This window comes from Pleurodeles waltl, chromosome 12, assembly GCF_031143425.1.
Source record: "Pleurodeles waltl isolate 20211129_DDA chromosome 12, aPleWal1.hap1.20221129, whole genome shotgun sequence".
In the NCBI taxonomy this organism is placed as follows: domain Eukaryota; kingdom Metazoa; phylum Chordata; class Amphibia; order Caudata; family Salamandridae; genus Pleurodeles; species Pleurodeles waltl.
The window spans coordinates 229,064,478-229,090,573 of NC_090451.1; the positions used below are offsets into that span (position 1 = coordinate 229,064,478).

General features: G+C 45.1%; 1 long non-coding RNA gene across 1 annotated transcript in view; it reads right to left on the reverse strand.

Moving 5' to 3' along the window:
* Positions 1-341: 341 nt before the first annotated feature.
* LOC138267946 (uncharacterized) overlaps positions 342-26,096 on the reverse strand; it is a 49,008-nt gene continuing 23,253 nt past the window's right edge. The window contains exons 2-3 of the long non-coding RNA XR_011199895.1: positions 3,168-3,293; positions 342-2,122 (exon numbers count right to left, since the gene is read on the reverse strand). This is a non-coding gene — a long non-coding RNA (uncharacterized lncRNA). The remainder of the gene's footprint in view (positions 2,123-3,167; positions 3,294-26,096) is intronic.

Genomic DNA, 26,096 nt, shown 5'->3' on the forward strand with positions numbered 1-26,096 from the left:
ATAGAAAGTAGTAGGACAAGGGTATAGTTAACTGGTATATACTTTGAGAAGCAGTTTAAAAAACAGGTTGCACGAAAAGGCAGGAGTGCAAAGTAAACATAAAATACATTAAAACTACTTCAGGCCTAAAGTATGATAGAATAATTTTTCCTTTACTTAACAACCTCTCCACCCTAAAACAGGCCCACCCCTCTCCCCAAACAATATTGCCCCAACCAATGTTCAAAGTAAATGTACAACAAAAATTCCAAAATAAGTCCAAAATGAACTGCCCTTCTCATTTCCCACCCTTTCCACCCACAACAAAAGTCCCTCTCACCAAAACAAAAAATAACAAGCATTTGGATTGCAACAGGGTCTCGCATTTCTCCGAGTTATAGCTATTAGCAGTTGTAAACTCCCAACCGGACTTTTCTTGCCACATTAAATGGAAACAAAGTGAGCGATTGCGCTGCTACAGTTCACTCGTAGTGAAACCTATCGGCATAAGTGCAATTATCTACGTAACCGGCAAATTACAATATAAAATACAAGTAAACATCAAGTTACCCACAGCAAACACAACCAAGAGGTCCTGAAACTACATTCTGCCATTTTACACACAGGATCGCCTCACCACGCCCCGGCGCTTTGTGACCCGATGAGCTGTCTCTTTGGCTGTTGTTTTTACGTTAACCAGCTTGCTATAGCGAGACTCGTGTTTATCTTTGAAGTGCTCAAATTAATGAGTACATGCTTTTCTTTTCTATAGAAGCCTTAATTTGTAAAAGCAGTAAAGTTGTTGTTATAATAATTACCCTTTGTCTGTTTGCACACCTTTGCAAATATGTGGTTAGCACAATCGGTTTCAAAAATACACAAAAACAAAATGCTGGTTTAAAAAAAAAAAAAAAATATCCTGAAGTCTTGCACCCCGGGAAATCTTTGTATTACGAAAAAGTAAAACAAAGTGTACATCGATCACGAAAGCCACATGTAAAACAAAATGCGTCACGGAATAACACAAGATTAGGAATCACACTATGTTCCTGGCATCACAAAAAAAGTTTAGCATTAGACACTTTCAACAAAGCTCTCTATTACTAAATCATAAAGGAATTTCGGGCTGCTTCAACTGGGCTCTCTGAAAGCCTGTCAGAGGTGCACTGAAAAGCCGGGAGCACAGCTTCTGGAGCGGAGGGAAAGGAAGGCACAGACAGCGGAGGAGTGGGCGGCAGAAGTGTAAGTATTCTTTTTTACATTTAGGACCGAAGGGCATGCTATGTTATATATGCCTAGCTCATTACTCCTCTGTCAATTTAACTAAGTATGAAAATGTTACCGAGTGCCGATCCCTTACGACCCCTCCCTGTATTGCCCTTAGTAGAAAAAAAATGGAAAAAAGAGCACGATTGCGCTGCTACAGTTAACTCATAGTGAAACCTATTGGCAAAAGTGTAATTATCTACGTAACCCGCAAAAGTGCAATTAACTATGTAACAGGGTTGATGTCATGCAAAGCGCTCGACTTCTGCCAAGCGAGATCGCGCTGTGAAAAAAAGATTAAAAGTAGTTCACAAACCTGATGGGAAACGGCGAGCCTCGCATGTTTTCAGTACTTGCTCGCTGCGCTCAAGGAGGGCTAACCACCGGAAAAGGCATGACGTATGCATGCCTTCCACTAATGAAAGCAAGCAGATTTCGAAAGACAAGCCCACGAACCAATGAAAGACACTGACGTGACATGGACAGGGCTCCAAGCCCTTTTCTAACTACTAAAGCGACGGAGGCTCAACCCTAAAAAAGGGCTCAAAAGAGGGCATTTTCAAGAAGGGTTTGCAGTTCTCGGTCCTGGGCCTGGAGGCATGCCATCTGAAAGCCCAGCTGTGCCAGCTTGCACAGCATTCAGCATTGGAACTGGCAGCCTGAATGGGGTGAAGAGGCAGCAGTGGTGGTATGGGTGGTTGCCCAGTGGTGCTGGTCATGTTGTTGTCTGGAGGATGGAGGCGCAGGCGGCTGGCTAGGGCAGCAACAAATGCCTCAGCTTCCTCCAGCCATTGATACTCAGCCTGGATGGCATCCAACCTCCTCCACCGCAGCTGGGCTGTTATCTCCTGATGTGTCAGTGGTGGTGAAGGAGTAGCTATATCAAGAAAGAAAAATAATAAAAAAGACTAATTATAAAACAATGCTCTGTGCAAACACTTGATTAAAATTATACAGTGGCACAGTAACAGCACATTGCTGGTCCTCTAGGGCCATTGGATTTTGATGTGATTAGGAGAGTCACAGGGCCATTCTTTACCCACACATGCCTCACAGAAAAGCATTGACTGGTTGAAAGGAATTAAGGCAGAATTACACCAGTTTAAAAAACTGTGTTTTTTTTCTTTTTAAGTATTTCCTGAAAAACTAAATAGACACTTGGGGCCTCATTATGAACATGGTGGTCCAGACCGCCAATGCCGGCGGCGGAAATTACCACCACCGGCATGGCGGTCTGGACCGCCATATAATGAACAAGGGAAGACCGCCACAGGCGGCCCTCCACCACCTCCAGGCTTCTGCCGACAGGCAGCTTGACGATGGTGGATTTCTCTATATGAAAGGGCAGAGCTGCAAGCAGCACCGCCCTCCGGATAGAGAACCCTTGTTCCTCCAGCCTTTCCCTGGCGGTTTCCCCCACCAGGGAAAGGCTGGCAGAAGGAGTGTTCTGGGGCCACCCTGGGGGCCCCTGCACTGCTCATGCACCTGGCATGGGCAGTGCAGGGGCTCCGTGCACAGCCCCGTCGCGCAGGTCACTGCCCGATTTACAGGCAGTGATATGGCCGACAGGTGCTGCTGCACCCACCGCACCGCAGCATTGACGACGGCTCCATGTGGAGCTGTCGGGAATGTCCAGCATTCTGCTGGGCCGGCTGGCAGAAACACTGTTTCCGCCCGCCGGCCCAGTGGAATGTACATTATGTGGCCGGCAGGGTCTTCTAGGGGCTGGCGGTCTATGTGTAGACTGCTAACATGAACACAGCAGGGAATCCTGCTGTGTTCATAATGAGCCCCTTTTTGTGGAAAAATATAAATAAATTACCTCTCATTAATGAGTAAGGTACCATCTACTATGGAGTAAAAGTATTCTTGTTCTGCTAAATTAATGGTAGGGAAATAATAATATTGACAGAACTACTTACTGGGGCCAGCAGATCCATCAGCCACAGGCGCTGGTGGTGGTGGTACTTCCACCTCCTGAAGCATTGCTGATGGCAGCCCCAGATTCACCTGGACTCCCCACCGATGACCTCATCTTGCCCTCGGTGCTGATGTAAGAAATAAAGAAAATAAGAAAAATAGATTAGTGACACAGTTAATCTCCCAGAAAATATTTGGGTAGGCAAAGGCAGTAACATTGTACTTTTCTAAATTAGATCGCCTATAGAGCTAGTATCAAGCTGATCTATTTCGGATTTCCTAAATGTAACCCCTATTCAAAATTTCCTAAATCTAAACTACATTTAGAACTACTAATGCATTGCAACAAATGATCTTTGCTTTTAACCCCCTTTGATGGGCCAACTCAGTCTCCCTTCTCAGTGCATAGATGCATACTATACGTCACTGGGAGATTGCTTGGGACTGTACGAGCTACATAAAGAAACACAGAAGACACAGAGAACGCTAACTCACTGGTATTACTACTCCCCCTATCTGCATAACAGAACAGAGGGGTCTGCATAATTCTTAAATAATCAGTCCAATCGAGTGCTGATGAGTAAAATTAGGTAGTGCCGAGCACCTGGTTTTCTCAAATTGGATCTCATATTATTTGTAACATTATGTAAACTTAACATACCTCTGAGTGTGCGCAGCATGCCACTTGAAAAAATATTAGCATTGTAGAACACAACAAATAAATAATAACTCACTGAGCCCCGCAACCTGGATGCCTAGCAGGCCAAGCAGGTTGTGCTCCTGGGATGTCGGCCCAGCGGTGCATCAACTGCTGCTGGGTGGGCTTCCCCTCCCAGTCCTCTGGTGCAAGCACCAGCTTACCTTCCGCCCCTGCAGCTGATGTTTTCACAGGGCATACTCACTCCCAGGCCTGCCGCCTGCTGCCAGTTTGGAGGGAAGGTGTTGCTGCACGTGAAAAATCAGTGCCACCCCCTCTGCCTCCAAACAAATGGAGTAGTACTGCCACCCTTGGCGGTGCTTGGGACTGCAAGGTGTGCGGCTGTCAGCCGCACTGGTGCCACCACTCCCTCTCACCCTGCCGAGCCATGGCTCTGGGTGCATTGGGTAGGAAAATAAAGAAATAAGAAAAGTAGGAAGGAATTAATAAAAGAAGAAAATAAAAAAGTGAGTAAGTAAAGGGAAAACCAAAAAACGGGACAAAAAGTCACAGAAAAAAAGAAACGTAAAATACACAAACACTGATAAAATAAAGGTAAATGAGGGGTGGATGAGTGGGATAGGGGAGGATTTCAGGGATTTAGAATAGATAGAAATCAGGCTCAGCACCATGCACAGAACAGAGAAAAGCAGGTAAAACAAAATGGCGGTGCACTAGCAATCACCTTTCGCACTCATTTTTCAATGTGGAACATGCTACTAGTATGAAAAAAGCAATGCAAAAGGGCAGCAGAGCATTAACTCTGACTAATCCCGGAGTTGTGCAGAACCTCACAGTTTTTTTGGAACCCCACTGAATTCCATGTAGCAAAACTCTGCAAGTTCCGCCCAGACCTAGTTGGTATAGTACTGATGTGATGAGTTGTCTGCAGGTAAACCGGAGTCTGTTTTCCTTCCATTTTCTTTGTTCTGTGGAAGGGATTTGTTGCTGATGAGCTCTTTGGAATGCCAGGCTGTTGAATGATTTGTCTTGCACTTGTCGTTTTAGTTGGAGCATCGATGTTCAAATGGTTTCCCAGAAACAATTGCTGAAGTCAATTAAAAGGATGTTGACGTTGGATGTGGAGCTTGCAGAATGAGAAATGAGTTCAAACTTTAGGTTCCCGAGAGAATTGTTCGAAACATCTGAAGGTTTAGTGTTCTTTTTGTGTTGACCTCGGTTTCATGGTTAGAAGCTGAACTGTGAGACAGGGATGATTAGAGTGTAGGTCTAGTCCAGAGGATTGGTCCTTGCCTAGAATGGAGTGTGCAATAGTTATCAAAAACCCTTACCATGCCGAAGGTCAATTAGGTACATTTACCTTCTTTTCCCCACCTTGCCCAGTGTAAGCAAAGCTCCGTTTAAATGGCCTGGGGCATCTCAAATATGGTCCACTCCCCAGTGCTCATTAACAAACACTGCTGCGGGGCAACTGTAAGCTGTCATAGGCACCCCCTTCTCTCTCAGTAAAATAATGGTGAAGATCAATCAGGAGGCTAACTTCCACCCTACGGCCCTGTTTGCATTTCTCGAACAGGGTAGCAGGGCAGTCATTCAGAGTGCAGCATGGCAGTTGTTAGATGCTACGGGATACTTACCTTGAGCCCTCGCATACATGGGCATAGGAAGAGCACAAATTAACCTCACACCAACCTATTGTGGAAAGTGGGGGTGTTGTTAAATGTTGTATCCTCTCCCTTGAGCAAGGAGTGGGAGGGTCTAAGGTGTACACCTGCCCTGTGGCAAGATAGTGGTATTGTCAAACCACCTCCCTTAGGCAAAGATGGGAGGAGGAACAAAGATGCACTCCCTTGTCCTAGGACAAAGTGGGAGGTCATCCCACTGAGTGAACTTTAGACTTTGGACATGGTAAGTGTGTGAGGTAATTCTAGTTCCTTTCACCATTAAGCAAAGTGGGAGGTGTTGTACATTACCCATCACACTTGACATAGCATGGGATGTAGGTGGGGGGGGCTAAAATCACCTCCCAACCTTTGACAAGGTGGAGAATGGTGAGGGTGATAACAAGCACCTTAGAACCCTTGTGAAAGGCTGGGAAATTTGTGTTCTCATAACCCCTTGCAGGAGGAGTAGAGCCTAAAAGTATGGTTGGGTGGCTATTACAGTTGGAGGGGGATTATGTGGAAGACAGCTAAAGTTAAGGTAGCCACTATTGCACCCCTGTCGACCCTAACTCAAGTTTAACTTAAATGTGTACAGGAAATATTTGTATATCTGGGAGTCAACAAGATGTGGGCTTGAATCTTTTATAAACACTGCACATATGCATCAGGTTTATTATCTTTGTGTGTAAATGCACCTCGGTGCGTGTCTGTGGTGCATACATACAAACATATCACACAACAACATACAGTAATTACAACAAAAACACAAAAGCAAAAAATCTGCCAAACAATTTTGTAGTCGTTATTGGTCACAATAAGCATGTTATTTAGGTCTGGGTAGACTTAAAACATGGCATGTGAATTCCAGGATGACTGTGAGATGTTCAGTGAGGCATGTGAACTTGAGGAAAGGGTTGCAGAGGAGGAGAGCTAAAATATATATATTTTTTTAATTGTTTATTTATGCATAGAAAAAAAACCACATAACTATGCACCACATTATAGCAGATTCCATTTAAGGGAAATTACAGTCAGCCGACTGGCCAATGTCAGTACCAGCTTGAGCCCCCAACCCGCGTCCACACATTGTGCTCTGACCTAGTAAACATAGAGAAATAAAACATTTATGGTACTAGACTAGGTCGAACCAACCACTGCATACTCAGTAGGTACATTGATTAGCGGCGACAACCACTACAAATTCAGTGCAGTGAATTTCAATACATTAACTATCGAACAAACAGAACACTGTGAGTATAGCGAGCACCAATAGAACAGAAGATAGTGCAACAAGTGCCCATACGACATCGAAGGCATCACACACACGCGAGCAAAGGGGGGGATCCACGGGGGTACAACTGGTTAACAGTCTATTTACAAGTCACGGACGAAGATGAGGAGGAGGTCCACTCATGACGATCCCCACATCAAAAGCCAACCCTGCAGACACACCCACCTTAAAACCCCAGAACCCACAGCTATCCCTCTATAACCCCCACTCATTCCTTGAATGACCTAACTATATCCTGAGTTCAGTAAGTGGAAGCGTCTGTTAAGGGGTCTTCCCCCTCACTCTCTTGCACACCAGATAACTCAATCATGGCATGCGAGAGCTCCAAGTCGCGATCAGCATGCTCATCCGCTCGAACCTTTCGTAGGCGACACTCCTCTGCGGTGGCCCAATCAGCCAAGTCACTCAGCCAAGCAGTGCGCAGCGGGGGATGCGGGCTAGCCCATCGGATCGCAATACGCCTCTTTCGCCAAGATAAGCCCCAGCTGTGCAAATCTATGTGCCATTTTACGACCCTTATTAGGGACAGGGAGCAGGCCCAGCAAACACTGTTTCATTGTTACATGCACTCGCACAGCCGTGACATCCCTCAGTGCCTACACTACCTGACGCCAAAAGGGTTGGACAGCGCTACAGACCCATGCCATATGATCAAATGAAGCTGGCGGCGCCCCACAGCGGCCACAGCTGTCAGGTCTTGAGGGGAGATATTCTATGCAAGCGCTGAGGTGTCAGGTATGCTCTATGCAAGTAATAGAAGTGCGTCAACTTAAATCGGGCATTGCTAGTCACATCCGGCACCAGTGAACAGGCTCTACTCCATTCCCCATCTGTGAACGCCACTCCCAGGTCAGCTTCCCAGCAGCCCCTGCTCCTATGCATCCCAGTTAGCCTGTCACCCTTGAGAGCTTTATAAGTTCGGGACAGGAGACCGCGGTCACCTCCAGGGTCATGAAGAGTCACCAGGAGGCGGAATTCAGCTGGCTCCTCCAGAAATGTCACCCAGATCCCTCTGGCCGTCCGCAAAATGTTCGCATACTGTAGGAACTGCCCCCAACCCACTCCAAACAGGGACTCCACTTCTTGCCTTGTAATAAACGTGCCATTGTGGTATAAGTCACCCGCATTATTACAACCCCCTGCGCGCCACTTTGCAAATCCATCACCTCAGCGGCCTTGACAAAGGGTCGGATCCACCATAATGGAAGCAGGTGTGCGTACGGGGCCCTGCGTAGAACCCGCACAACTGCACTAATAGGAGGCACCCTGCGAACCCTAGAGCCCCCCATTAGTGTATGCCGGAGACGGTCCACACAGAGAAAGCCAGTTAACAATTCCTTTTCCCAACTGGAATTTTCCTCACACCACCGGATTGCATACTGTAGTAACCCCGCTAGGTAATTTAGGTAGTGGCAGTCCTAGTCCCCCACTAGCCAGGTCCAACTTCAGGAGTTCCATGCGGACTCTACATCTTTTGCCCCCCAGACTAGAGATAATAGTAGTCTATCCAGCTGCCGGAGTAATGAAAGAGGAAGCTCACAGAGTGAATTCTGCATAACATACAGGCACCGGGGGAGAACGATCATTTTACTAAGTGCGATTCTACCCATAACCAATAATGGGAGAGAGGTCCAGAACTGAACAGAGGCACGGAGGTTCTCCAGTACACTTCCCATGTTTAAAGTAAATTGCAGTTGTGGGGAGTGCGACTCTTGAATGCCTAAATATGAAAAGGACTCAGTCTCCCAGGACAGGGTAACTCAGGCGCCGCCAACGTTGACAGACCTGCCATTGGGAATAATACAGTTTTGTGCCTATTGATTCGGAGGGCCGATACCTGCCCAAAAATGTCCATCATACCCAACAAGAGGGGGACCGCTCACTCCGGGTCTGTGACATACACTAGGGCATCTTCTGCATACAGTGATATTATATGCGTTCTTGTCCCCACACGGATGCCCCACCTATCCAGCCCAGACCGTAGTTGTATGGCCAGAGGCTCCATAGCCAACTTGAACAGCAGTGGCGACAAGGGGCACCCCTGCAGTGTGCCTCGTTCAATAGTAAAGGACTCTGACAGCTAAAAGATTTCTTAAGTGCTCTTGAAACAATCATCGGCAAGGCCAATGGGCCTCGATTTAATGTGCCAACTCACGTGAACCCAGACATGTATGGCTTATATGCGTTGCGGCTTGTATGCTGTTTATTACATTAATATTCTATGGTCTGATCCAATATGATCAGAGTAATCATAATAAACATGACAGTGGTCCTGTGGGACTAATTTAAATCATTACTCTGCCTCATGAATCGAAGGTAATGAAACATTAAAACGACTACTTGGTGCCAATTGTAATGACAATCATACAATGATTTCCTTAAAGAACATCAAAAACATCTTTTCTCCTTTAAGTAGGATTGCAACTCATATATCAAATATACTGGTGCAATAAATAAAGTGCAGACGATGCAAAACACATATATACAGAGTTGCGTAAACCGCTGAAACAACTCCCAGGAGTAATGTAAATGTTCTAGACAGTGTGGATCCTGCTACCAATTTCACAGGTTATTCCAGTAAGAGACAATCACAATTCAACCAACAATGGATTGTCGACTTTTCGATCTGGACAAGGTAATCTATCTAAAGCACCACAATCATTTTAAGGAGTAAATTCAATTCATAAAAGGTGTACTGAATACACCAACATCCTGGAGCGGAGACGCAGTGGAGAGTGATTACCATGTCTGTTTCAGAATTGGATTCTGGATTACGACTGGTGAATGTACAAAAACAGCACTTTGCCTTGCAGTTACATGGTAGCTATTTCCTTTTTTGTGATAAGGAGTACCTTGATGTCAGTGTATTCAGTGCAGAAAGGCTAAAATTACGCAATATCTTATCCACAAAAATTGAGTTTTTCGTGGAATGGTATTTATTATCAAGAGAAAGATAGGAAGGCAACATGGGGACGTGTAGAGGATGGGGCAAAATGTAGATGAAAAAGTGGAGGAGGCAATGGGGTGGATCTCCCCTTTTAAAATAATAAAGAATTTAATATTCAGTTGCTTTTTCAGTAATCATTTCTCTAGAATGGTTGTGTCAAACTGGTGAAAACCACGATAAAGAAAAATTCATCAAAAAAGATTAGACAAAAAAAGTTTCATCAGAACCACTTTTTTAAATAAGCATTTAATCAGAAAACACACAAATGGCAGAACCTTTTACATGTGAGAGGTTGGTAGACACCTCCCCTTGAAGGATATAGGTGAAGGGGACTGCAATCATGCTGCAAGCACTGGCAGACCCTCAAAACCTGGATAGAAAGGGTAGTCTCTCCTGAAGGTGTTTTTGGGTGTCCTTCTCAACTACAAATGCAAAAAGAACAGATGATGGACAGAATGCTGAAAAATGCAAACATTCACCCGCAGTCACAAAGATCTGGGTTTAATCCATTGTTTTTTTGCTCACCACTCCACCCCAGTTTGGACCCAGCCATGTGCAAATCAGTCTTGACCCTGTTACCCATGGGAACAGTCCAGTCTGAACTGCCAAGCCTGGTCCTCTCTGGACCGGAAACAAGCATCCTGGGACCGGTTTCAGGGTATCCCCCTTCATCAGCCAGGCTAGCTTGAATCCAGTGGTGCAGTAAGCATGGGACCCACGTCTGGGCATACCATTCCCACTTGGGGCGAAAAATGCAAAAAGAACAGATGATGGACGGAATGCTGAACAATGAAAACATTCACCCCCAGTCAAAAAGATCTGGGTTTAATCCATTTTTTTTTTCTCAACTAGAAGGCAACGCTATGAGTCCATATAGCAGAGAAGCTCCACAGTGATCTTGGCTAATTGTCAGGCTTGCTGGGAAGGGGAGGGGGGGAAATCAAAAACACAGCGACTGCACAAAGAAACAACTAACGGCAGGGTAGCATGTTCTTCAGAGCCATGTGAGAACTCCCCATCCAGGCACTGACATATCTATATCTTCTTAAGAATCTGTAGATCAACCATCAAGAAGCTATTAATTTAAATCTACCACACCTGCACGCACATAGAGTTGCTTCAAATCCACATGCTGGACAAAGATGCCTTAAAATATACCACTTGCATACGAGCAATGGATAACTATACATCCCAGCACGATGAAACAAATAGCAATGTACGTCAGTATCCCCATACATTCACACAACGCCCCTCACATATCTATAACAGGATCGAGATGGCCGCTATTCAATATATTTAATCACTAAACAATACATTGTACTCCGAATATGCTGACCACTATCCAGTATGACTGACCTCTAAACAACTGTAAACTTGGCTGCTATAAAAATGGTGGGAAGGTTCTTTACAAATTTACATTAAAATAATAAAATACCCCACTATGGCCCACATTACAAGTGGTCTCTTAATTCCAATGTGGCAGGTAACAAGAGTTGCTGACCCCATCAGAATTGTAAGTTTTTTACTTTGTTAGAAAGCTGCTTTGACCTTTTTCAATAACTTTGCTCTCCTTATGTATCTTATTGTGCATGGTCCGCCCTCATTCTAATTCCTCTTATTCAAAACGAATGACCCCTAGTTTAAATGTATCTTGTTAATGGTTTACCTCTCAACCCTTAGCGTATGATGTATTTTATGTTTTTAACCGGATATCCTAGCTAACATCCCACCAGCTATAGTGCATGAATTCACAAATCTTTTTCTTACTTGACTATGCTTGACTGCTATTAATACAACTTCAAATAAATGTATTTGAACACATGGATTTTTTTGAGAACAGCAGTCTAAAACCAATAACTGCTGAATTAACCACTAGCACCAGGTCCCGGAGAAGTGTGCTGCACACCACAAATTGCTACAGTGCCAGTAAGCGCTATTTAGATGCCCATCCAATAAAATCCAGTCCAATACAGAATAGTACGATACATTGTGAAACTGCAGCTCATGGGCTGTTACGGGATTGAGATGGGGTTAGTGTGTTATACTGGAAAAGCTCAGTGTCCGATCAGGGGTGGTGTACTGAATTTAGGTTAGTACAATTCATTGGAAAGCTGCGTTGTCCTATAGTGGTTATTGTGGTGTACTGAGTGGGTCAGGTAAGGGGTGCATAGCGCTAGGTATTCTGCGAGCCCACGAACGCAGATTGCATGTTTGAAGCGCAGCTGCTACTTCCTCGGTGTGCTTCCGGAAAGCGGGGCTCGGATGTTGAGCTCCATCTCGGAATACAAAGCAGGACGCTAATCTGGCCGCGCTCTTGCTCAGTTAGCAGGGGGCAGGCAAGGTTTGTGTGACAATAGGCAGAGCCAGGGTGTCGGGCACCCTCTATGACCCATTGACGGTGCAGCCACAAGGAGTCGCCCTTTCCCACTGCGAGCCTGGGCTCGAGAAGAGATAAAGCATTATAAAAAGGTTAAAATATGCCACTATTGTGTAAATTGTGGTTTGTGGAAGTGGAACGCTTTCAAGTAATGCGGGATCATCAGCAACAGGATGGAACAGCCTTAATATTATAGGCACGGTGAAGTGGGAGATTTCTGTACTTGACTATGCTTAACATTTCTGAAGCAGCAAATAAGGGCAGGCAAAGGGTGGACCAGGCTTAGAAACGTCTTCACCTTGAACAACAGAAATTGTAGTCCAATCCCTCGTCCCTACCATCTATCAAACAGCAGTGCACATGAAGACACTATTTAAAATTCTCTTGTTTACACAGTTAATGTAATTACTAAAAGTAGACTTACATTCTCCTCATTTAAATGTCTGGTTGTCCACCATCCACGCACAGGAATGTAGGCAATACACTTCCACTGTCTTGTAAGTTTTTCTTGGCACCATCTTATGCCATAACCCAATAAAGGGCCTCAAACATGGATCCATAACAACAAATGCAGAATCTCCTTTTTGGAGTCTGCATTATTTATCTTGTATAATCTCTGATGTTGCTATGATCAAGAGATGTCTGCTGTTGTTGTGCTCGGCCTAAACCTCTCAGTATTTTCCTATATTGCCTATATATGTGGATAGTCATCACTTTAAGCTATTCTTGCTGAAGCAGTGGTCTAGTCTAGCCTTTTAAGGGATTCAGGGTTTGCCTGATTCCACTGCTTAGCAAAAGTAATGCAAATAATGTGGTTTCCTTTTACAGTTTTGCTACTCCAGATTGCATGCAATATCAAGAGAGCCCCCTCTATATTTACAGGAGAATAAACCTTGCCTTAAAATTTTTAATTGTTGTGCAGCCTTTTCTTTCAAATGGCCTTCTACTTACTTTCCATCATCTGCATTCCTCCTCTCTATGAGCACAGCTTACTCTAAGTCACATTGATGTTTCCCTTAATTCCATTATTGTATTTCTGCAAATTGCCCACACTTTGTTTAAAAAATCACAAACTAGTCCTTAAAAAGCTGTACACCTGCAATCTACCAGTAGCTAGTCCCCTGCTGCTCATTGATTTGGACCACCAACCATATCTATGAATTGACACCCTCCCATGCTATGGGTTCTGCCCAACGCTCACTAGTGTACCAGTCCACAGGATTAAAACACCCATCACCAACTGGATAGTCATGGAATAACTGAAGAGATCTACCACATCCCTCTGGCAAATGGAGGACCTTTATTTAGTCCACCACTGCAGGTCCTGCGGAACCACACACTACAACCGCTTCTTTACACCTCACCAATCACAGTCGGAAATAGGATGATACTGCCGAGTCTTTCCCAGCAGATCTCTCCACTATTTCTTCCTCCGACCTATGGAAACTATAAACTGTGCTCCACTTTCACATTTGTTCATTCCTAACACTGCTAAGTGATCCATTCTGTAACAATAACCACAGCGTAGTGTTCATCACACACGACATCAAAACATTTCCCACCTTGGATCAAAAGAGAAACAAAATACTTCCAAACATTCACCCTGAAATTTGTAGGGTGCTACCATGTAGGCAAGCGCATCAGCATCCCCAGCATGCTATATTAATGTTACAATACAATGCAATACATGATATAGGATGAGTGAAATGTCTTATTGGGAGATGCTTGTAGTGTACTGAATGGAGCTGGGATCAGTACATTTAATGGGATATCTGCAGTGTCAGAAAGGGTGCTTTTTGTACTTTACTGAGCGGACCTGGGTTGGTACATATGATGGGAAAGCCGCAATGCCTGATCAGGGGCTGTATCTTGTGCACCTCGTAGAGCTGGGATTGTTACATACAATTGGAAAATAAGAATGCTCCAGTGTGTGATCAGGGGTTATTTGTAGTGTACCAAGAGGAGCTGGGTTGGTATATGTAATGGGAATGCTGCAGTGTGTGATAAGGGGCTGTTTGCAGTGTACTGAGAGGAGCTGGGTTGGTACTACAATGGGAATGCTGCAGTGTGTGATAAGGGGCTGTTTGCAGTGTACTGAGAGGAGCTGTGTTGGCACTACAATGGGAATGCTGCAGTGGGTTAATAAGGGGCTGTTTGTAGTGTACTGAGAGGAGCTGGGTTGGCACTACAATGGGAATGCTGCAGTGTGTAATCGGGTTATTTGTAGTGTACTGACGGGAGCTGGGTTGATACATATGGTAAGAATGCTGCAGTGTGTGATCAGGGGTTATTTGTAGTGTACAGAAAGGAGCTGGGTTGGGACACATAATAGGAATGCTGCAGTGCTTGATCAGGGGTTGTTTGTAGTGTACTGTGGGAGCAGGATTGACACCTGCAAGGGGAATGCTGCAGTGTCTGATAAGGGGTTATTTGTAGTGTACTAAGGGAGCTGAGCTCGCTACTTACCATGGTAATGCTGCAGTGTCTAGATTAGCTAGGGGTTGCGTGACGTCTCTTGTATGGAGCTGGGTTTGGTACATGGACTGGGATCTCTCTGGTATTTGAGCCTGATTGCGAGTTTTGAGTTTCATGATCTGATCATAAAACATACGCGTTGTGTAATCTCTAGGCGCTACGCACTACGATGTAACAGTTGCTCTGCGTAGGTCCGAATTAATGCAGAAACATAGTTTTTAATAGAGGTTTCAAAGAGCAGGTGTTTGTAATAAATGGTAAATAGCAGGTGGGTTGGGTCTGCCGCTCCCTTCCCACGTGACAGCATCGGGAATAGTGCCCTTTCGGGGAAAGCCGCAGAGAGCTCTTGGGACCTGGGCTTCGTCTTTCGGAGGAGCCGTGACCCGCTAAATGCCCCGAGGAAACTGCAGACTGGGCGCTTTTGTTATTTGAGCATCTATGAAGCAACACAAAACGCATGAATTATGAATCAGTTATTAGAGATTCGATACATAACTTTTTTTTTACAAGTTTCCGCAAAAAAGTATCACCCTCCCTATTCTCTTCCCCCCAATCATTAATGTCTGGCTGGAGATGCTGGGGTGATGGATGCGGCGACAGAAAGGGCCTCACACTGCTGACCCTGGTACAATGGCGCGGATCATGTCACGTAAAAGATCCACATGTGCAGTCCCCGCTGTAACTGGAGAGCATGAGATGAAGACATTTTTATTTAAAAAAAAAAAAACACATGAGATTGCACCATAAGCAAGACCTTCACAGGGCGGTGAGGAGAGATGGGAAGCCAAGCCCTGAGGAACATGAGAAAAAGGGGAGACCGAAATACACTCGAGCGAAAAAGCTAGTGTAGTGTGCGTTCAACACTGCTCAGAAAGAACCTGCAATTTCACCTTCACCTGCCTCTGTCTGCCGAACTGTATCTGCACTCAACCATTCGACCTGAAAATCATTCATGCATCCACGTACCTACCTCTTTATCAGTATACCCTTCTGCCTAGTTCCCCATGTACCTGTCTATCGCTTATGAATGAGTGGTTCATTAAGTTGTGGTCCCCTGAGCTTAAATAAAGTCCGACCCCTGGAGTTACATTTCGGTAGGACAAACCTACCAAAAGGTAACTTCCGGAAAGTGCCAGTAAAATATCAGGACATGCGGATTTTGGCGCTGAGGACCAGCATCAAACTCAGCATGTTATGTGCAGGGAGTGAAGTCGGAGCAGATCATTATCGTACTCGATTTTAACATGTGCGATAGCTACGTATCCCCCACCGAGCCGTTCCTAAAGACTGCTTCAACGCCTTCCTATACATCACCTATATATGTCGGGCCTTTCTCCGTCCCTTCTAATATGTCCTTGTCAATTACCCAGGTTGCTGTCTCATTAGTCGCATTTCTGCTTCACATTGTACGTTCGTATCTACAGCACTGGCTGTATCTCCTTAACTTCATTCTTTTCTTTCTCTCCCTTGATTCCTTCCTGTCTTCCTCCTTTCCTTCCTATTCTCTTCCATCCATCCTTCTTTTTCCCTCCGTCGTCCCTTTTCTTTTTTCTTTCTCTCCCGGTGCCTATCCCAACAGTCCTTTCTTCCATTGTATCTTCTTCACCATCGCCTCCCTCCCTTGCTCTAACCTTAAATCCATCTATTGCTTTTAAGATCCTTCCTTGATACCATCCGCTCATATTTATTTTCCTCTCCTCTTTATTGTTCTTCCTCCTGCGCCCTCCATTGTTTCTTAATTTTCTTCTGTCATTATCCCTTTCAAGCCGAATTTACTTACCTATGTGATGTAATATTAGGTTACATGTCATCTAGATCCAGAAGGGGAAGAATGGGACCAAGGAAGGCATTTCAAAACCATAAGATGGAAGAAAGGACCGTTGGTAGAGACACGAGGAGAGAACGAAAGGAAGCAAAAAGGACAAGGCAAGCAAAAGAAATATGATAGGATGGGACTAAGGAAGACATCTTGAAAGCAGTAGATGGACTGATGTTCCTTTATCCTTGCTGCAGCATCCTTATGTGGCATAGTTTCACAATTCTGTTTTAAGTTGATATTCTACACCGGAAGCACATTTTCCTATGACGTTATTTGTCTCCAAAGAGGACCCAGCCGCCGAGAGCGGGTCCGCTCTACACTTTTCAGGGCGCCCTCGGTTAATATTATGAAGTGGCAGCAAGTAGCTGCCGCAGAGAGCCCCCCCAGCCCCTCTTCCTGGAATCCCGCTCCCATCCCACGCAGTCCTGCGAGGCCCCGAGTGTGGAGCGGGTAAATATTTGATTTTTGTGCTGCAGTCGAACATTGCTGTGTCCCTGCATTAATGAAGCCCTCCCACCCCAGAGCTCAGCGCCTCAGCCATCTCAAATATTGTTTTTACAAGTCGATGGAGGTCGGATAGATATGGCTGGCCCGATCCTCTGGTGAATTCTCCTGTAGATAAAGATTACACACGCCAGATTGGCAGGGGTTTAAACAGACTCATTCTTTAACCAAACAAAGAGACGACAATGAAAATACCAGGTCATTTAACTTTTAAAAGAGGCCTGCCACTGTGAGTGAGGGACTCGGATATAAGGGGTCCCTTCTATGGATCTAGGTGGCCGTTCAATCAGGAACTCACATGACCATTTTTGCAACAGATGTGGGAAATGTTTTGAGAGGGAGGGCCATGGCGCAAACAGGGGGTTCCTGAACTCCAATAAGCTCAGGTGGGGATTTTTACCTCGGATGTTTGTGGCATCCTTAGTATTGGACAATAAAATGGAACACCAAGTACATCCCCCTAGCACTTTACATTGAGATTAGCTTCCCAGCGCTGTTCATGCTTTACTCAGAGAGCCCTTGTTTTTGTGACTCAGAACTTAATGCCGAGCCAACACTTTGAGACCCACTGACAAACTACACTACACTTTGTACTACATACACTAGTACTACAGTAATACTACTCATGTACTACAAAATGCTATTCACAAATCGCAGTGTAAGTGAGACCTCCACTTCCAGGTCGTCTACCTCGCATGGAGGCAGAGATCTATACATAAATAAGTCTTCGTTTTAGTAGTAAATGTGGGAGGGCAAGGTGGAGTGGCAGGGAAATGGGGAATGCTTATTCCTAAATGGGAGGGGGGTAGGGAAATTTAAGGAGGCACTTAGGGAGGGACAAGCTAAAACAGACACCCACAAAACAGTAAGTCCATGGCTAATCACAAATTACACTTCTAAAGTTACCTCCAGCACAAAAGTGTCAAAAGAGGTTTAAATGTCTACAGCCAAGCCTTGGCATAAGTCAAGCATAGAATATGGCCGCTCACCGGTCACACAGGACACTCCTATAGAATACATTGAAGGCAGGGAAATAAAATAACCCATAAAACAAATGTAAATTATTTTGAAATTTAAATTTTATAAATATATGTGTGTGTGGCAATATATACACATATATATTTATTACTATTTATGTTAATTTATATAATTATGATTCTAAAGCACCACATACATACTCTCCCTGCCTCATACCTAAAGAGCAAATATGTGATGCCTTGCATTTCGGGTACAGATGGAGGAAAGGATCTGGTTGAAAAGAAATGGAAGGTGGTTTTAATCTGGAAAGGTCAATAGACAACTCTCCCATTGAAGTAAACTGGTAAAAAGGCCCATTCTTTCAATTACAATCTGTTTCTGTCACCAGTGACAGTTCTTCTCAGGCAGGTGAGATGACAGTAGCCCCTCTCAGGAAAGTTTAATCCCCTTTATGTGCCCCTCCAGACCACAGTACCTCGTTTTGGGTCTCAGGCAACTTCACAGAAGGCCATCAGACTGGAGTATATGGTACGCAAGTAACTTCAATAAGTTGCCACCTTCTCAGAAGGAAAAGGCCAAAGCGTAAAAAACCTCCTTGCTGGATGAAGACTTGAGAGGATTGAAGAAAAACGGGAATCTGGAGCCCAATAGTGGAGTTCTTTAGGAGCGAGCAGTCAGAATCAGCAAGGTGAGAGAGTGAGGAAACAAATGAAGGAACACAAATTTGTTGTAATGCACCCTCCAACCAGAATGAGGCTTTTAAATAGTAAAAGATCAGGAAAAGGGAAATTAGACAAAAAAAACAACAAATAACAGGAAACATAATGGATTATAAAGACAGAAAAAACAGGGAGTAACACTCATGATGGAAACTGAAAAATGGAAGTGGACAAGCTGAGGAGTACCCTTAAAAGGCAGCTGCAAGCCCTCAGGCAGGTGATTTAAATGTTGGAGTTGAAGAGAGAAGTAGCAGTAGCCACGAGCGCAGGAGCATGAGAGGAAACAGGCCCAGATGAAATACTCTTCCATCCTGCAGTTGTGGGCTTCACACTGTGTTTTCTGAGACCCATGGTTCTCGGGCGCCTGGTGGCCGAGAAGCCTAAGATGCAAAACATGCAGCTGGACATTTCTGGGTCAACAGTGCTGTACCCCTTTGGGGTAATTTACAGATACAGGGACTTTCGGCCTGTTGCTTTCTTTAGTGTGCCACCTTGCATAACACAAGAAGACTCCCTTTACAATATTCTTCAAATGGCGTTCATTTTTGAGGAAATCACTTATGCCAAAACGATATATTTAATGACTCCTAATACCCAAATCATGACAAAGTTTCTTCTGTATTTTAATGGTAGTGCTTTGGTTATTGTTTCTGCCAGTTAATACGTTTTTAAAAATATTCGCCCTACAGTTGAAAAAGACAGTCCTGCTATGTCAGTTAGAGTTAGTGCCCCCTGGATGAGCAGGAGTACAAACAGGGATATAAATTATTCTATGCATCTTATTAAGGCAGCAGTCCAGGATACCATGCCACACACATCTAGGATGTTGCTCCTACTTGAAGTGAGAAAGGAAAGAGCCATTTGAAATGTGCCACTTTGAAATAGAATCCATAGGTGTCAGTGCCAGGAAGGATAAGGTCTCAGATTCTGAGTGTTCAGGTCTCCTCTTGCCAGACACTGGTTCTAAGCTGGCTACCACTCAAGCCCTTAAAACGACCGGTCAGCAGACTCCTCTCCTTTCCTCATAGGAGAAGGTAAGGTGGTATGGAAAGCTATAAATATTGAATAAACTATGTTTTTTATATATCATATTCTATTTATTCACGTTTTAAAACTAAAATATAGCACAGTGCATCAATCAAAAAGACCTTAAGCACTGATCTTACATGCCAGTATTTGGAAAATATTCAGTCTCTGTTTAGTCATTCTGATTGTCAAAGTACTCCCACCAATGTGCACAAACAACAAAACGTTTGGGGGTATACCGGGGCTTTGTAGATGAGTTCCTCAAACTTTGCTTATTTGGCCAAAGCTCCCAACCATTCTCCCAGCAGTGGTGTAGTTATTGACTTCCAGTGTTTAGCAATGTCTCACTTTGCCACCACATTCCCTACACTCACCAAGGTCTGTTCCGCCCTACTGTTCCAAAGTTGTCCATTATTCCTAGGAAGCCAATCTATAGTGACAGGGACACAGGACTGCCTAATTTCTTTGATACATCGGTGTGGCTTAATGATCAACACTCAATAAGCTATATAAAAGAAAGCCAAGGTGACGTTCCTCCAACTTCTGGACACAATGGAATTGTGTGTGTTCCTGTTCATAAAGGACATAGCCTGGGACTTTGGGTGCAATGTTTCTATCGGAGCACATCCAGGTCTGATTCACATATGGTTGCTCCCTGTCTGGAGTGTCAAAGTAGACTAAAATGATGTACTGGAATTTGTCTGGGCAATTTCCAGTGTCTAAGACTAATTCGAGCATCACAACCGTTTCTCTTTGGTTTTTCTCAATGTGATGCCCTGAATGCAGCATTGTAAGTTTGATCGGTGTGCACCGGTATGAGGTTAGCAATTCACTGGCCATACTACTCAAGCTGCACCTCAATGATGAGGGTCATCAAGGCTACAACTTGTCTGGGATTGCATGTGTTGTCTTTCAGAGCTAATATGGCCTGGCAGTCTGGGCTGGACTGTTGCTACTGTCTGCTATTTTGCATATAGTTAATCTGTGTCTGGAATGGCACAGTGGGTCAAAAAAAGCTTAACTGGAACATGGCCCAAAGTAACTACGAGTAGCTTAGATTAATTCCCGCTTTCCCCTCCATCAGTTTTTGACTCTCTCAGTTACTCCAGCCATTATTGTATCACCGCTATGTGCTACTGTTCCCATCCACCCTTACTCCTACAAACACAGTAGATGTCTGCATCGCATACAGGGTTGTTCTCCATAAGGTTGTACAGCCCTAATGTGCGCAATTCCCTATTAGCCTTGGGAAAGGAGTTTTTGGGGGTGCAAAGATTGTCCCTTTGAATTCCCATGACTCTAGATTTTAACATCACTTTAGGTGCACGCCAATGGAATAGGAAGGATGTATTCCTTAAGGCTTATTTCATGTATATGTGACAGCAACCCCCTTATCTAACTCTCATGTGCTAAAGGTGAAGCTGTGCGAAATTTGTGTCATTTACTTTTGTTTGGTTAGATGAAATTGCACAAACATTATGCAAAATTGCACAAAATGCAAAACCAGTATTTAATAATGTGTTTTAGCAAAAGTAAAAAACATAAGTGGTGTGAACAACAGCCAGTCATGTTCTGGTTTTCATTTTTCCCATCCTGTGGTGCAAATCTTTTTCACGAATGTGGTTTAATTACACTATGTGGCATAACATGAAATTCAAAAAAAGTATGCAAGATTATGCTGGTGAAATTTACTTGGGCCTAGTTAAAAGCACCTGGCCCAAGATCACCTTTTTCGTCTCTTCTGAGATGTGGTTAGTGCTTGTACCCTTTCCTAGACATAGGGGGTCATTATGAACTTGGCAGTCGAGACTGCCATGCCGGCGGAAATTTCTGCCACCGGCATGGCGGTCTCGACCGCCACAGGCGGCCCTCCACCACCGCCAAGCTACTGCCGCCAGGCAGCCGGACGATGGTGGAATTCTTCATCCGACAGGGCAGCACTGCAAGCAGCGCTGCCCTCCGGATAAAGAACCCATGTTTTGCCAGCCAAAGGCTGGCGGAAGGGGTGAACCGGGGCCCAACTGGGGACTCCTGCACTGTCCATGCATTTTGCATGGGCAGTGCAGGGACCCCGGTGCACAGCCCCGTCGCGCAGGTCACTGTCTGATTTACAGGCAGTGATTTGTGCGACGGGTGCTGCTGCACCTACCGAACTGCGGCACTGACGATGGCTCAGTGATGTGAACCTGACAGAGGCATAGTCCGATGATTGCTTTTGTTTGCTCTGTTAAATGTTTGGAATGCTTAGAAGGAAAGTGCACATTTTTGCTAATTATGTTTTAGTTTCTGGTAAAATAAGTGGCTGCATCAGATGAATCATAGGCTTTTCGGCGAAGGAAAGTCTATGCCACCAATACCAGAAGGTTCTAGCAAACTGCCAATTTCAGAACATCAGTATGAGAGAACACCATGGGTGCCACCAATAGCAGAAGGTTCTAGCAAACTGCCAATTTCAGAACACCAGTATGAGAGAAAACCATGGGTGTGTAGCTAGAGGGCAGCAATGATACTGAAATGTACAGAATGTGGGTTCTAGAACTAGGGCTCATTTTCCTCTTGCCTGAGACCTGGTTCGAAAAGAAAATGTCTCACAATGACTGTCAAACTGGACGTTTAAAACATCGGACTGTACTGTGCTAGTGAAGTTCACTCTAAGATTTTAGAAACCGTATACGCAACAGATTGAGTTTGTATAGCTTGTGCCTTTTGTACATTTGTTCAAACCTCCCGAATATTTTTCACACAGACCGTTAATGTGAAATTCACATAAATCCTGTTATTCTGCATTAAAAATGGAAGAAACGTGCGATTTCACCCATCCCTATTTATGACAGGATAGATAATTGTACAATAATGGGAAAGCCAACTTTTAACTACCCATGACCAGCTTATGCCTAAACCCACACACACATATAAAAAACAAAAATAGCTAAAGTGGTTTCCTTGCCTTTTCTTCCTTATGGGCGTTTGGTCGACTGATCCGCAGCAGCTTAGACAGACCGGGTATTAAGCAGTAAACCCTCCCATCACCAAGGCACCCACCTTTTGACAGACAAATCCCGCCTTTCTACAAGTGGTCTGTGTAATAACTCCTGTCATTTTGTGGAATTACCATTACTGGGGTTCTGGTAATTCCAGGGGTGGGGAAATAATGAAATCATGACTTTTTGGGAAATAGCATGAAGAAATTGCACTTGCCATGTAGATTTTGGCATGTCACCCCCTGCCCCCGTATTTCTGTCGGAGACTTCTAATCAGGCGCTGCCCGTCCTTTAGGGTGGAGGGGTCACCCCCCCCCCACCTTTTGCCCCTCATGAAGAGTGTCTGTTAGGCTGAACAAAGGTCAGCCTGACAGACACTCTTCATGTTCAGGTCAGGCAGCCAGGAGCAGACAAGGGCGATTTGTGCAGACTCCTGTCTGCCTGACCTGAACTTTGCTGGGCTGAGGAGGTCACAGCTCCTATGGGCTTGACCTCCTCGGCTCAGCAAAGGTGCCTTGAGGCCCTCCCCTGGGTGATGAGGAAAGCGTCAGCCATTGACTTCGACCTGGGTGCTTCAGGCTTAAGCCCTGAAGCGCCCAGGGCGAGTGTCAATCAGTGACACTTCGTCACAAAGTGGGGTGGGGTCAGCAGTCTCACTGACCCCATCACACTCTGTGACAAAGTTGGCAGCCAATGAGGGAAGGCAGCAGTCCCCGCCCTCCTGGGACCTCCGAGGCTGAAGGTAAGTGTGCATGTGTGAGATCTTTTAAAATGAATGTTTGGTGCGTACGTGCATGTTTGAATGTTATGAGTTAATGGATGTGCGTGCGTGCGTGTGTATGTGATCTTTTAAAATGAATGTTTGGTGTGTGTGTGTATGTTTGAATGTTATGGGTGTTGTTAATGGATGTGCGTGCGTGCGTGTGTGTCTGAAAGAATGAGTGTGTGATCTTTTAAAATGAATGTTTGGTGCGTGCCTGCATGTTAGAATGTTATGAGTCTTGTTAATGGATGTGCGTGTGTGTTTGAAAGAATGAGTGTGTGTGTGTGCTTGGCCCCCTCCCTCCTAAAGCTACCGGCCGCCACTGCTTCTAATCATTGCAACAGGTGGAATCTGCGGTTGAAACTCCACATGGCTTTAGGTGTTCCCATTACAAGAAGATGGGGTCGGTAACAGATTGATTGGACCAAGCTAATTAGAGACTGTGTGGCCAGAATTCCTTCTAGGGTTTGATTTGATTATTGGCTTATGCTGCGACTCTTGAAGGTGGGAATAATTGTGCAATAAGACTAGAGGAGAGGAGCAGATTTCCATGCTGAGCTACAGAGGCCCGCTACATGTGAGTGCTGTGCGCTGTTCACCACCAATTTTCTTTTCAGCTCATTAGTTGTGTGTTGGGGAGAATTGGTTTCGTGAAGCACTAATACTCTGTCATCCTTTTTTAGTTTTGAACAATGCGGTTTATGGTTGTTGAGGATTAAAAACAAGCATATTGTTTTCCTAGGTGTGTACTGGGACCGTTGACCTCAGTTTTCAAGGACATGTGGCTCATGCCCTGACTATCAGTTAACGGACCTCATGGTCCAAGGGGCAAGATGACGGATACATATTAGGCCATCTAAGATTAACAATTGCCCAAAAGAGCTGTGATCAGTTCTGTGAGCATGCACTGTCATCACTCACTAACACGGATCATGTTCCTTTATTTCTATCAGTAGGACTTTAACCCAGTGGAGTAACTCGAAATGATGGCCACCCCTGGAGAATGTGAAGAGGGGCTCCAAGTCTGACATATCTCTCATATTCATTGTCCTTGGGTTGAATAGGGCCCCTCTGAAGGGTTGGGTCCCTGAAGGGCCACAGAGGCTTTCATTACATCCTTTCATTAGCCCTGTCACCAGGACTGTGACTGGCCTCTGTCACTGCACTACACCATACTGTCAACACCTCGATCATCATAACCCTTACCATTATCACATGCAGGCACTGTCTCAAGCACTAGCACTAGTACTGTAGCTTCCATTGTAACTCTGGCTCTAACCAGTACTGCTAACCTTACAGACTTGTCACTCTAGATGTTGTGCTCGCTCACCACAGCACTGTGGTCACCAGCACTTTATCACCACCAGTGGTGCGGCAAGGATACCATGAGACCCCCATGCAAGCAAGACAACTACTGGCAAATGCAATAGGTCTGGCTTTAAAGTGCCAACGAGTGCAACATTCACAAGGAATGTTTAGATACGTTCCATGCAAGAATGCTTTTTACCTTGTTCAAGCCAGACTACTGGCTATGCCAATACAAGGCAAGTAGAAAAATGTATTACTGTCTGTAAAGAATGAATATAACAGAAAATAGAATGTGACGATCCTGGGCACTTTTCAGACGTTAATTTGTCCTTTATGCATTCCAAAAAAGCATATTCTAGAAGGTAGAATGATACAACCATCAGCCAATAGCATGTGGTGAGAGAATTACCACTCTTGTGGAGTCAAAGCCGACTCTGGGTGGAGCCAAAGCCCACACTATATATTTTAAGGAATGAGTAACAATAGGTAAATGGACAACTGAGCTCTTACGCCAGACCTAAAAAATGTCACCCAACCACCACTTCTCCAACCTAGCTCTGGTGGTAACATGTAGCCATACTTGGCCCCGGTGCCCTGCACTTTCTGCACTGTTGACAGCTACGTCCCTAATTTTCGCAAGGAATTCCATCACAAGCGCGCTGCTGGTTTGGCCGCAGTACCTCAGCGGGCTGGAAACACCCGCAGTGTCCCACTTCAGAAGCCACCGCATTATTGAAGCGACAACCTGAGTAAAGGACCCGTCCTCTAGGACATGTCTGGCTCAAACAGCGCTGTAGTGTCGTACCCGTGACGCAACGCTGTTGCGACCACTACCATGTGAGGTTCGTTCAGAGGGGTATCTCGTGATACCACCCCTAGTGCTGTATGTCAATAAAGTGACCCATGTGTCACGTGAGTACAAGTTAATAAAATGGGTGCGGCTGGCGGGCGTGGTTAAGTGTGTGCCTCCGGCCAGCAACACCAGAGCACGCCGGGGCCCTAAGTTAAAAATCACCCTCACGTGTCCGGCCTCTATTTAAAGCGCGCTACAATATAATGGAGCCAGTGCGCCCCTGACACCCTACAACACAACACTGGCAATGAGGGCGCCCTACCGTGTGTCTCCATGACGCGGCTGCCGCTTGCCTTGTCTCGTGGCTTGCGGTCCTCGTGCCCATCCATTGGAGCCGCTGGGCAAGTCTTGCCTCACGATCGACGTGCTGCCGGCACTGAAGTGATAGTGTGCCTCAGCGGTATGAAAGACGTACCCCAGCCTCCAGTAAGCAGCGCGTGTGCAGCGAAGGGCCGGTGAGTCAGATTAGGCCCCACCCACCCCTGTGAAGAAGCTTTTTAAAGGGCCAGCGTCCCAAAAGAATAGTGCTGCCGGTTCTCCATTGTAAAAATGCCCAGTATTGCACCCT